General features: G+C 37.8%; 1 protein-coding gene across 6 annotated transcripts in view; it reads left to right on the top strand.

Moving 5' to 3' along the window:
- LOC122809137 (plasma membrane calcium-transporting ATPase 3) overlaps nt 1-13,522 on the top strand; it is a 4,021,470-nt gene that overhangs the window by 3,418,757 nt on the left and 589,191 nt on the right. The window lies entirely within an intron of this gene.

Raw genomic sequence — 13,522 nt, 5'->3', positions numbered from 1 at the left:
TACAGATATTTCCAAATAAAAGAGCAATGCTGTTTCTCAGCGTACCCAACTAATTAACTGATGCTATTCAGTTTGCAAAGGAATTATTGGCAACTCTTTTAACTGACCCTAGCCAAGCACTCCTAAAACTCCAACAGAACAGAAAACTTAAAACAAAACAAATGTAACAGTAGAATAAGAAACAAAATAGAAGTGATCAAACCTTAAATGAAGAGCTTCAAATCAAAATTAAATGTAGCAAGAGATGAGTGATATTCAGAGCAATGCAGACCACACAAACACTTCAGCTAAATACAAATATTTCTAAATAAAAGAGCAATGCTGTTTCTCATCTCCCCCACTAATTAACTGATGCTATTCACAGTTTGCAAAGGAATTCTTTGGCAACTCTTTTTAAATGGCCCTAGCCAAGAACTCTTAAAACTCCAACAGAAAAGAAAACTTAAAACAAAACAAATGTAATGCTACAATAAGATACAAAACAGAAGGTGCAACTTTCTTCTTTGCAACCTGTCTGGAAATGGATCCTGCAAGCAGTTAATATCTACTGATCTGCTAAAGAATTCTGAGTCACTGTACACATCTTAGACTGGCTTATCTGTACTTAAAAGTTCTTAACACATATGAAGAAAATGGCCATGCCTTCATATTGTACTAAAAACATTCTGCATTGTTCTTTGATGATTAGTAAATAGGGAGGCAGAGGATAATAGGCAAAGAAAAAGAGATAGGGGAGTCCTTAGTAAAAGATTTGCTCTGGTGGAGTTTTTAGTAGAATCTAGCATGAGAACTACATGAATCAATCATTGGAAGTTAAAAAAGATTGGGAAGAGAGACTGGAAAAGCAATTTGCAAGGGAACAATGGGAGGACATATGTATGGCTCTCAAGTATGCAGCAGAGTCCAGAAGGTTTAGGATTTTTGCTTGGAAGTGTTTGCATAGATATTTTTATATCCCAATCAGATTTCATTTAACTTTTTCCTCATATTGGTGGCTTGATGGTAAAGAAAGAAAGACAGAAAAGGGCAACTGGGAATGTATATTGGAGAGTGTAATGAGCTGGCAGATTTTAAAAATTCCTGACAGTATACTCTGTTGAAAATATGAGGGAACAAATGGTTGTTACTATGTAAATAATTATTTTTAGCTGGGACACAGGATCTGAATGGCCTAGACATTTTATTTGTATTTGTTTACTGGGGTAGAGCACTGATCTCCATAGTCCTTTTCAGACTCAGCCCAGGAGTGCTGCCTGATTAAGTGACTTGCTCAGAGTCACACAGTTAGGCAGTCGAGGTTGAGGAAGTCAGACCCTGGACCACTGGACCACAGGAAACAGCTTGTTAATAGCATCTTAATATTCTACGGCATTTACCAGATATTACACTTATTAAGATTAATTGTGTTGGCTGCCAAAAAAGTAGTTACTAGAAAATGGAAATCAAGATCCAAACAAACTGTATTTGAAGTATTGGATATTGTAAAAGAAATAAAACAACTAGAAGAGGGATGTTTAGAAAAGGGAAGGAACAAATTTTAGAAATAAATGAAATTTGTGGGAACAATACATGAAAATGTATATTCATGAGGAGAAGTGAGATTTAAGGGAAGGCATGAATTTAATGACTTATGTAATGTTGGAGTGAAAGACAGTTATAAAGAAAGAAAACATGTAAGGTATAATGTGTGTAAATGGAAAAAATGTTAATATGGTTTGTTTTCTTTTCTAGAAATGTATGTGTGCCTATGTCTTAATTGATATTTTAATATAATGCATTTATATTGAGATACCCACTCTGATTTCTCTTTATATTAAAAAGTGATTCTAAGTTTCCGGATGACGTCATTCTTATGTGGCACTGTTCGATCAGCTTGTTTACTGCTCTTCTGTATGTTAGACTATTGCCCTACTTGGGCTTTTATGCCATGATCAGAATGCTGCAATGACCATATCTGGAATTGTCATAAGGGGATGCTCCAATCACGGCGGTAGATGCATGCCTCTCTTAACCATTCCAGGCACTTTTTTCTACTTCTGAGTAGGTCTAGCTGTTCAAGTACCAATTTACTGTATGCTGGTATCTGTGGGATCATACTGTATGTTTACCATCAGTAAAAGCAGGCTACATGGTGGCCCTCTTTCTTTTGCTCCGACCTGATTCCAGTTCTTCATACTAGTCCATATATTTCCCTGCCCCATCTCCATTACTTTTTGATCAGATCACTTGTTGCTCTTCAGTGTACTTCAAAGTACAAAAAGGTGAATTTTTGGAATATGTTACATTTTTCTACTGTGTAGTTGCTTGTAGTATCTATTCACTATACTTATATACTCCTTACTATTTTTTTCTGTATATGTTGTGTAATGAAGTGCTTGTCAGTATGCTTTCTGCTGCCTTATATCTCTGTATATATTGTTTAAAGTTATGCTTGTCAATATGTATACTGGAGCTTTTCTCCTCAGATCTCCACTGAAAGGGGGTAATAGTTGTGCCCATTTTGACCATTCCAGTAAACAAATGCTAGTATATAAATAAATTGTCTAGATTGTAAGGCAGTCCTTCCCATCTTGCACACAGATCAGGTCACTTGCATTCAGCATGATTTAACCCATCAAAGTGTTATTCACATTTCATAGAGGGCTGTTTCAACATAATTTGCTTGATTGTTAGTGGGTCAGCCAAGCTATATTTTTCTCATTTTAAGCATGCAGACAGTTTGTGTACTTCTTACAGGCTTTTGTTTGTTTGTTGGCTTAATATATAATTTTGCAAAATGCTAGAAGAAAGAAAATGTTAGTCTGTTCTGTCTGAGTGATACAGATTTCCTGGAACCTGTCCCTGCCATTTTCTTTCTTTCACTCTAGACGTCACAAGTATTTTAAAATATAGAAACTGTTGTGCATTCCATATCCATTCTGACAACTTTTGTAACTGCCAATATGCTGATTAGTGAAGAAGTATTTCCTACATTTCAGGATAAACTGGGATCTCTAAGTTTAGTAGGCATGTCTCCATTATAACTGTCCTGTTTCTTCTTCCTTGCCTAATTGCATCACACTTTCTTTTTATTGCTTTATGTATCCAAATTATACTTCCCTGTGCCTCTTTCTCATTAAGTGAAATGTAATCTAAATACCTAATCCTCATATGTTCATCATATTTGTGACAAACCAAAATGCTGCCAGCCCAGCTAGCTGGAATTTTGTAAATAATTCTATGTCATTTGTGAATATTAATATGATTTTTATAGAAATGTAGCAGAAGGAAATACTGCCAGCCATCTGGAATTTTGTAAATAATCATACGTCATTTGTGAATATCAACATGATTCATATGCTTGTCTTACAAATGTAAGAGAACTATATGTTATGTGTATCTTAAACTACTGGTACAGAAGTGTGTGTTGAACAGGGTTTGTACGGTACTGAGCTTTAAGAATATAGCCACAGCATACCCCACTGGAACATAGAAGATTAACTTACAAAACTTCAAGAAAATACATTGAAATTAAGTGCTTTATGATGTGCTATAAAAGTTAGTTTCTATGTAGCGAGGATGTAGGATGTCTAGAGCTAGAAGTTTTTTTCTATTGTCTTGGAGAGAAGTAGTTACTAGGTTTAAAATGTATAAAATATTTTATTGCTTTATGACTTCCTAGCAGCTGCACAGTTCTGAGAAATATGTATTTTTAACACAGAGATGTTAAAATTCTGTTAAGTTTCTGTTTACCTGGGAACTGAAGTCAGGTGACAAAAAGTGATGTCATCCAGGCTAACCCAACAGTAAAATGTTCTATTGATTTAAGAACTCTCTCAGAGAGAGACTGTGTATTTTGTATTTTATCTTGAATCTAGCAAGAACATCTACTCATCATCACCCTCTGCACTTGCCTTGTTAATAGTAAGTAACTAGAGTACAGTAATTTATCTTAGATATAGATAAGAATATAGTAAAGATTACTTTAGATGTTTCTGTATTTATTTGAGACTGTCCTGCAATGTTGTTTTAAAATATTTCCTGTGATTTTGAACTCTGAAATAACTGTGTTCATTATTGAGTATTGTTTTGTTCTTTTATTATTTATTATTAAATATATTTAAACCTATCTTTGTGGCTGGTTTGTTTTCTGATATGTAAGCTCTTAGTGTACTTGCATGTGTATTTGGTGACACTGTAAAAGCCACTCCTAAATAGCCTTGCTCTTAGTCAAAACTACCATTTGGAGAATAGTAACATTATGCAGTAGGATTAGACACCCTTTGTAAGGGCCTTATAGTAGCTGATAAGGGTCGCTGGTGGCAGCTGAAACTACCTTATAGTCTGGGCAAAAGGGGGCTTAGCTAGTAAACCTCTGCCAGCCTTTCCTAGGTGTGTGTGTGTGTGTGTGTGTGTGTGTGTGTGTGTGTGTGTGTGTGTGTGTGTGTGTGTGTGTGTGTGTGTGTATTTGTATATCAAGCACATCTCAAAGTGTGTATGTGTGTCAGCTACTTGGGCAGGGACACGAAGCACTGGTTGGACAGAGACGGTACTGGAGATCTTAGCTTGGTCACTCGGCAGAGATCTCAACCCTATAGCTGTGCCAGTGGGGAGTCGTATTGGGGATCTGGAGAGAGAGGGAGAAACCAGCCCCAGACTAACTGTGATCTCTGTGTGCTCTTAAGGGAAATTGTACTTTACTGTGTGTGTACTTGTCATCCTCCCATTATGTACGTCCTCCACTGTTGCCAGTGGTGAGGATTGAGGCTCCTTGATTACTGGGCCAGTGCCAGGGCATCACAATATTGATCACTACTGTAGTAACCTTAGCTATATGGGTTATAGCTTTCCAAGGATGTAACAGTCAGCCAGCTTTTAAAGCTTTAGGGAACCATTCACACACACAAAACATTAAGCATCTTAAGCTGAGCTGCCTAAAGCACAGGTTTGAATGCCAAGTCCCTCAGAGCTTTCCTGCTGTGGAAGAGAGTGCTCCTCTGCGGACTTTTGAGAATCGACAGTCATGTTGTGCTGTTCCATTGCTGGGCAGATAAGTTACTTTTGGCGAACAACCTTTCACAGTTTAAGTTAATTCTTTGAATGCCCTTTTAAACAGGGGCACCCCTTTTTTCTGTCAGATTGAAAGTTCAAATTAGTTGAAAAACATTAGTTCTGTAGAGAAGATGTGTTTATTTTACTCTTTGGGGATGGTAAAGTCTTTTAAAATGCTTTGTATTGTGTTTTTGTGTGAAAAAAGTGACTTTTAAAGACTTAACTGGCTTTTGCTGCTTATTTTCACTGGGAAAAAGGCACAGTTTTCAGCTTTAACATATAACAAACTGCCATTCCCATGGTTGGTTTTTCTTCCAGCCACAAAAAGAAAAAGTTAGGCCAACAATCTTTGCCACCACAGAAGGCTAGCAAATTGCACATTGTAAGTTGATGCAAATGCAATTTCCAGAACCTTCACCCATTCCACCATTGTGTCAGCAGTGAAGGATGTGTGTATCACTGCCTGCAATGTTCCTGATAGCCTGCTGCCTCTAAAAAGGCAGATAGATTGTACAAAGTTTCTTAGTCCTTTATGTTTTATACACTCATCCCAATCCTGTTTTCAGCAGCTATAGCTTTAGTTAATGCCACTGCTGCTAAGTATTTAGTTAATTCCAATCCTACACTTTCTGACAAGGATGGGAAAATAATTGATAATTATAGGAAAAATGTATGTGCTGCAACTTTGATTTTCAGAATTTTGAATTGCCAGGCTCATATATTAAAGTTTATTTTAACTAATTGTGAAAGTATGACAAATGTGTTTTTCTGCGTATCTTCTTGTGAGGAAAAGCATGCTTTTAAATGGTTTTGTTTCTTCCATCTTACTGGTCACAACTCATTGTTTAAAGTGTGTATGTGACTCTGTTGATACTTCTTCCTGGGCTGTGGCCACTGTAACTGTTTTAAGGAGGTTTGACTGGCTGTAAAGGTAATCAATAGGTCTGGTAAGCTGATAAAGGGAATCTCTCAGATTTTTCAGCAACCTTTTTCCAAACTTTCCAAGGGATTCTCTAATCCCTCATCCAGTTTTAGCAAGAAACAAAATAAACAGACTCAACAAAATGCTGGTAAACAGATGTTTAAGAAGTAAAGGCAAGTAGATTCCTAAATGAAGACAAGAACTTTCCAAAACGAAGGAGAGTCCAACAAGTCAGAATAACTGTGTAAGGGGCCATGCCTCCCCAAGTCCCTTTTCCCTTCCAGAAAATCTGAATCTCCACTTCTCTCTTTGGCAACAGGTAGTTTCAGAAAATGTGTTCTGTAGGTCATTCATCAAGGTTACAGATGGCAGTGGGATGAAAGTCCTCCTTTTAAGGGGATAATTGCTCATCTACCAGACCAAACTCCTCTATTCCCCATATTCTTCAACATAGATTATCTCAGGGAGTAATGGAGTCAGTTCTTCCCTTCCAGTTGGGAAAGGTTTTTTATTCAAGGATGTGTTTGGCACCAAAGAAAGAAAATGCTTGGAGATCAGTTCTGAATGTCTTTTTCCTTAACCAATTTGTGATAATGCCTAAGGTTATGATGTGTCACTTTACAACTAGTTACCTCTTCTTCCTCATTTACGTTTTCTGGTAACACTAGATTTAAAAGATGCTTATCACATTCCTATTCATCCAGATTTCAGGAGATTCTTAAGGGTTTGTGTGTCTGGGTCACATTATCAGTTCTCTGCCTTACTCTTTGGACTACCCACTGCACCAAGAGTGTTCACATAGCTAAAGCTCACTACAGGCTACAGGATATCCATATTTTTCCATATTTAGACAACTTGCCTATCTTTGCTGAGTCTTTTTAAAAGTGTCTGGAATCTCACACTCGGGTGACAGGTGTCTTACACAAGCTGGGATTCCAAGAGAACATTCAAAAGTCTTTTTTGTCTCCACCACACAAGATTGTGTTTCTTGGGTGTATTGTAGAGACCTCAGTTCAAAGAGCTTTAGTTCCACAGGAAAAAAACTGATCTATATCTAGATCCATTTCCAGGGAGTTTTACTCAGACTTCAGTGTCTGCAAGGAAATACCTCAACAATTTGGGTCTCATGGCATCTGTGATTCTCATGATACCCCTGGCAAGACTCCAAATGAGAAACATACAGTGGTATATGAAGTCTCCCATAGATTATATTTTCAAATCTAACCCCATTTCTGGGGATTTGTCATAAGAGAGATAAATTGGTAGAGGCAGCAAATATCCCTAAATCAAGGTGTCCCCTTCTCCCTCCCTCTCCCCAAAGCAATCAGTCAACACAGACGCTTCAGACTTTGCTTGGTGAACAGTTTCAGGAGGGATAAAAATGCAGTATGTTTAAAACATCAAGGACAGATGCAAGCATATGAATATAAAAGATATGCTTGTGCTAATCAAGGCACTCAACTGTCTGAATCACATTTAGTCCCTTGCACCTTTCCAAGTTGTTGCAGATAATACCACAGTTATGTGGTACATCAACAAGCAAGGGGAAATCAGGTCTTAACTCCTTTGCAGACTAGCTACGTTAGCTTGGGGTATAGCTTTACAGCACAGTTTCACTCTACAGGCATCCTACATCCCATCAGAGCAAAATTGTGTGAGAGACAAAGACAGACCCTCGTAAATAGAAACTAGATCAGGGGATCTTCCAAGATTTGATCCATCTGTGGGGAGTTTGTCAAGTAGACCTGTTTGCCTCCTCTCTGAACAATCAGCTAGGAAAATCTAGCTCCAGGAATCCATGAAAGAGGGTCTGGAAAAGAGATGCCTTTTCCTTTCCTTGGACGGGAATGTTCCTGTATGCTTTCCCAGCCTTTCTATTGATATCTAGGGTACTTCTGAAGATTTAGAAGGAATCCCCCAAGATCATCATGGTGACTCCCTTCTGGCCAAGGCAATAGTGGTTCTCCCTTCTTTTGGAAATGGCCAGGGGCAATTACCACAAGCTTCCTCACAGAATGAATCTACTCACACAAGAATAGGAGTGTACAATGCACTCCAGCCTCAGTGAACTTCAACTGACTGCCTACATGATAGGGTCTTAATTCCCTTTAGGCACCTGTTTACTGAGGACGTATAGCAGGTACTAATGGAGGCAAGTAAGCCTGCCAATAGAAAATCATATATTAACAAATAGAAAAGGTTTCCTAGTTAGTGCTAACAAAATAACCAACACATATTCAGGGATGGTGTTTCTCTGGTTTTACAATATTTGTGTGAGTTACTATCCTTTGGCCTTTTTTTCTCATCCATCAAGGTTCATTTATCGGCCATTTCAGAATGCGTTCCCACGAATGCTCCTCTTTTAATGCACCTTAATTTTGTGTTAGAGAAGCTGAAATTTGCTCCATTTCAACTACATCATAAGGCTGATTGAAGTTCTTAACATGTAAGACTGTTTTACTGATTGCTGTGACCTCTGCAAGAAGAATATCTGATTTGTAAATGCCTATGGTGAGTCAACCCTATCTCATTTTCCACAGTGACAGGTTTTCTTTGAGAGGTAATCCTTCTGTTATGCATAAAGTGGTATCTGAGTTTACTTTAAGCCAAACTATCCATCTCCCCATTTTCTTTCCTGAACCTGAAAATGAGGGAGAATGAATATTCCATACCATGGATGTCCACAGACAACACTGGTACTATCTTGACAGAACAAAGTCTTCCAGATCTTCTGATCAGTTATTAATTTCTTGTGAATGTAACAAGAAGGAACAACCTGTGTAAAAACCAGTGGCGGCTCATACCATCGGACTGCCGGACTGCAGCTCAGCAAAAAGATTCACATTTGTATTTGAAAAAAAAATAATAAAACACGTAAAATATTTTGTTTGTTGAGTCCGACCGACTCGCAAAGTCCCGGAACTCGAACTGCACATGCTCATCGAGTTCTGTTTTTTTTTAATTAATTTATTTATTTAATTTAGTGAATGACCATTTCTGTCAGTCTCTAGACTGCTTTACAGGCAGTCTAGATATGAGCGAAGGCATCAGTGTGATGCCCAGACATCTATGTGGTTTTTAATCGCACAGTAAGTAGAAGGGGGTTCAGACTGCCACATCCGCATTCACGTATAGTGACATGAATGGCTGGATTGCTACTGATTGGTTCTCGCTCTCTTCTCAAAAAAGAGAGCAAGAAACAATCAGTAGTAGCCTATAGCACACTAACTAAGCACAGTACTTGTGCTACTGTTATGGAGTCGGACTATCGTTGGTGAAACTAAAGTTAGATAGTTTCGAAGAAAATTCCCTTTTCTTTGTTTTTGTTTTGGCTTGCTTCTGCCTTTTGCCTTGGTGGCTTGCTTACGAGCAGCTCAGAGTCAGAGAGAGAGAGAGAGGAAGAAATAAGACGCTCAAGATGGACACAGTCCCTACAAGTGAAGTAAAAAAAAGTTATTAAACTGAGGTAGGTGCCGGACTCTGTACAGAACAGATGTCAATGTAATTTTTTTTTTTGCAGTACTCGAACGCAGCAGTGAAAAATGAAATCTGCACTGTGTCTCGATAGATGATATCAGACTCGGTCTGTAAATAAATATTGTATTGCCATGGTCAGAAATTCACACACATAAAGTGCTTATGTTCAAAACTCTCCCTATATGGTAGAGTAAGTGAGCGAGTGAGCATGTGTGTGTCTGAGAGATGAACTTGAGTCATTTACCAAAATGATTCCTGCTTTATACTATTTTTTGACAGGCTAGGGCCCATCTCTAGATATGTTGAGTCTTATGTATGGACGGATGGATGGATTCAGAACTGCTGCTAGACAATCTGGCAACCTTATCTATTCCCTAAACTGCTGCCCCCTTGACTCAAAGCTGATGAGCAAAAAGTAAAGAAAGAAAGAAGCGCCCAATTTAAAATCTAAAAAAGCTCTTCTGTTCATCTGTATTGAGCAGCTTGCTGCAGTTAAACTGCCACACAATGAGCACTTCAGCATTTCAGAAATGACTGCAAATACACTGTTGGTATTCAGGTATGAAGCCACATTATCTTCATGGCTTCATAAGGCAATGCCAGTACTATATTTCTGCACTACTGGCACCCGACAATCGCACTGCCTAACCATTTCCACCGGGGTAGCTGCCCCCTTACCCACCCCCTAGTTACAGCTCTGTAAAGATGGATGGATATTTGTACTGATGAATAAATAGATAAATGGGTAAACAGACAGATAAATAAATAGACAGATAAAGTATGGTTGCATATATGATATAATCAGTCCATTATGCCTTGCACATGTTTTACTATTTACACATTCTTTTCACTATGTTGCATACCCTTCTAACACTGTATCTTTCTCTGTCCCTCTTTCTCTCAACCTATCTCTCTATGAAACACATACTTTTTCCATGCATTTATGTAAGTTACTGTCCAAATCCCATTTTCACTAAAAAAGCATACTTGTATCTGATGGTGTGGAGAACATATCTCACTAAATATTAATTAAACCATATTTGCTTAAGTAGCCTTCAAAGATTTTCAGTTATGTCCTTAATGAACTGCCATACTAAGATGCTGTAGTTAAAGTCTTAAACTCCATTCTTCGCAACAAACATTTGGATCTCCGACAGCAGTCTGGACATCCATGACAGACTTCATTTTAAATATGGCTTATACTCTTCATCAAAAACAATAAGACAGGTCTATACACTTTTTGTGGACATAGTCCTAGAAAATTCCATCAGTCCAGAGCTGTCAGCTTTCAAATTCACTGACTGTAATCATGATTATTATATTATTTCTTAAGCTCAATGAAGTATGCCCCTGGGTATGGTAAACGTCTCTCAATCTACACTGTGAACCATAGTCCCTAAAGATATGAATCAGGATATGAATACCTTCTGTATGCTGGGGAATGTCTCAGTGACCTTATATGTTTTGATAATACAATAATTTGAACATAAAATGCCTCAGACAATGTGCTAACTAGTTATCATGATGATTTAATTGACATTACTCTCTGCTGCTGATAAAAACTTATATCAATGAATGATCTTCTGGTGTCAGTCCTTGGCAGTGATTTCTTTCTCTGCATATCATTCCTGATCCAGAGAGAAAATTAGAAATGAATGGCACAAGAGAAAGATTTGAGTTCAAAGTAGTCTTGTACAAACAGTAAGACAGTGCATTTCAGGCAGCATGTCACATATTAGTCTTATGCTGAGTACGTTTGGATAGTGAAGAGACATATACATTATTGCTGTCTGCGCAATACTGCTGAATAAGTTGTAATCATAGATAAATGCAAACTGCAGATGGACACAAAAACTGGCAAACTGTAGTGGCCAGTGCATTATGTTTTTCTCTTTATATAGTCTTTACATCAGTGTTTTATCTGCTTCTACAGTAGTTTTCTTTCACTTTTACCACAAACTCTTTTTAGAACTGAAATGCCTACATGTCAGAGCATCATAGCAGACTAGCCGTTGTAAATTATGTTGAAATATACAAGAAAGGGGAACAGAGAGTTTGCTGTACGATATCACAGTGAAAAATGCTGAGTCACATAGTGCCATTCTGTAGGCACTAAGCTACCCACTATGAATACGTGTGTGTGTGTGTGTGTGTGTGTGTGTGTGTGTGTGTGTGTGTCCGTTACATATAGCTGGTGGCTAGAGAGAACTCAGGAGCTAGACGCAAACCCTGAGCCTTGAGATGCAGGTAGCTACAACGTAGCTTCCCTACCCACCACCACTTGTGAAATTTTGTTCTGTTCCTTATAATGTCTGTGGTTTTCAGGATTTTGAATTCACTAAATAATGACAGGCATTTGAATTTCAGTCTTCATATTCTTCAGAAAGTACATGGTAACACAAAACCCTTTATTCTAGCAATTTTCTGTTTATATGATCAATATCTGAAAATTGTCCCTATTTTTGGGACTGTATAGTGGCTTTGTCCAGTTTTTTTGGTGCTAAGAGGTTGACAGCTATGGTGAGAGCAGAATTCACTGAATATGTTTGGGGGCTGTATTCCCCCATTATTGTCTTTGTCTAGGTGTTTTGCACTAAGAAGTTAAAAGCTGTTGCGAGAACTGAATTCACTAAATGATAGCCATTTAAGTTTCAGTCTGTCTTTCAAGAAACAGCTGATTTGGTATAGTGGTATGTTGCTCTGACTGTAGTGCACAGGGTCCTGACTCCTGGGTTCAAAGTTTGGCAGTGAAATGCATGGTGGTAACACAGATTTTTATTCTAGCAACTTTCCAAGATTATACAAGCAATGTTTAAAATATGTCCCTAGTTTTTGGGCTTTTGTCCCACAACCACCCCCAATAAATTTTGACTTTTTCCAGATTTCCTGTGCTTCAAAGTTGACAGATACAGTTGAGTGTTGAGTGGATTTTACAAGGAGCTGAGAGCTTGAAGAGAAGTTTAGTGCTGCTTATGCTAAATCTGCTTGCATTGTTAATAGCACAACAGGTAGTGTACTTTCTTTCGATGTAGAAGGCTGTGGGGTCTACTTCCACAATATATAGATGCATTGCTGATACTCTACTATGCTGTACTTTTAAAAGGGGTAGATGCTGCAGTCCTGAGAATGTTCTTTTTGGCGGAGATACCTAGTAACGATGAACCTGTTATCAGTTTCCATCCATTCCATATTGCAATATTACTAGCTTATTTTTTTTTATTGTAACGTAGGCAATTTATTCCTCAAGGGGAACAGGAACTTTATTTGTAGATGAAACAATGAAATGTAAAGTTGTTTACTGGCAGCAACCTCTTCATTTAGTTACCGATCTCTTTAATGTGAAATTATTTAGATGACTTTTACTTCTGCAGAGACTGTGCATATTTACTGACACTGGTGGATTGTAGAGGTTTGAGAAGACTTTTATGATGGAAATGTTATGAACTGGGCAGTTTTGTCATTAATGGTGCATGCATTTTGTTTCATTGTTTACTGGAAAAATGTTCAAAACAATAGCTTTAAAAGCCCTGTAACGACTGCACTGTATTATACAAGGAACAGCCCAACATTAATCTTTATATACCACTGGCCAGATGTATTTTCTTTGAATGTGGGTTTCAGTGCTGTTTCAATGAATGTGAGTTTCAAGGGCAGAGAAGTTTTAATGCTAAGTCTATTTTCATTGTGAGAATGCATTGCTTTGTTTAGCAGATGTCTATTAGTGTTAGTGTTTGTGCTGTAAAATGTAAAATAAAACTTTTAAATGAAATCCAAATCATTGCAGAAGTAAAGCAGTATGCACATTATAGTGTTTATGGCAAATGGGGTGAAATAGACAAGTAATGGGACATTGGAATAGCTACAGGAGGGAGGCCCCATTCCACCATGATTTTGTGAGGGGGGAAGGGCAGCAAACTTAGACAGCCTGGCTGAACTACACCACTCAACTGCCCATATTTTTGCAGAATTAATAGATTTTTGCTTCTTATTTTTGGTTTGTTCCTCATAAAATGTGTGGTTTTCTGGCAAATCATTTAGGAATGAAGTCACTAAATAATGACAGACATTGAAGTTCAGACTTCATGCCTTTCA

This window comes from Protopterus annectens, chromosome 8.part0 (assembly GCF_019279795.1).
Source record: "Protopterus annectens isolate FY-2018-M chromosome 8.part0, PAN1.0, whole genome shotgun sequence".
Classification (NCBI taxonomy): domain Eukaryota; kingdom Metazoa; phylum Chordata; order Ceratodontiformes; family Protopteridae; genus Protopterus; species Protopterus annectens.
This window is presented reverse-complemented; position numbering and strand designations above follow the sequence as displayed.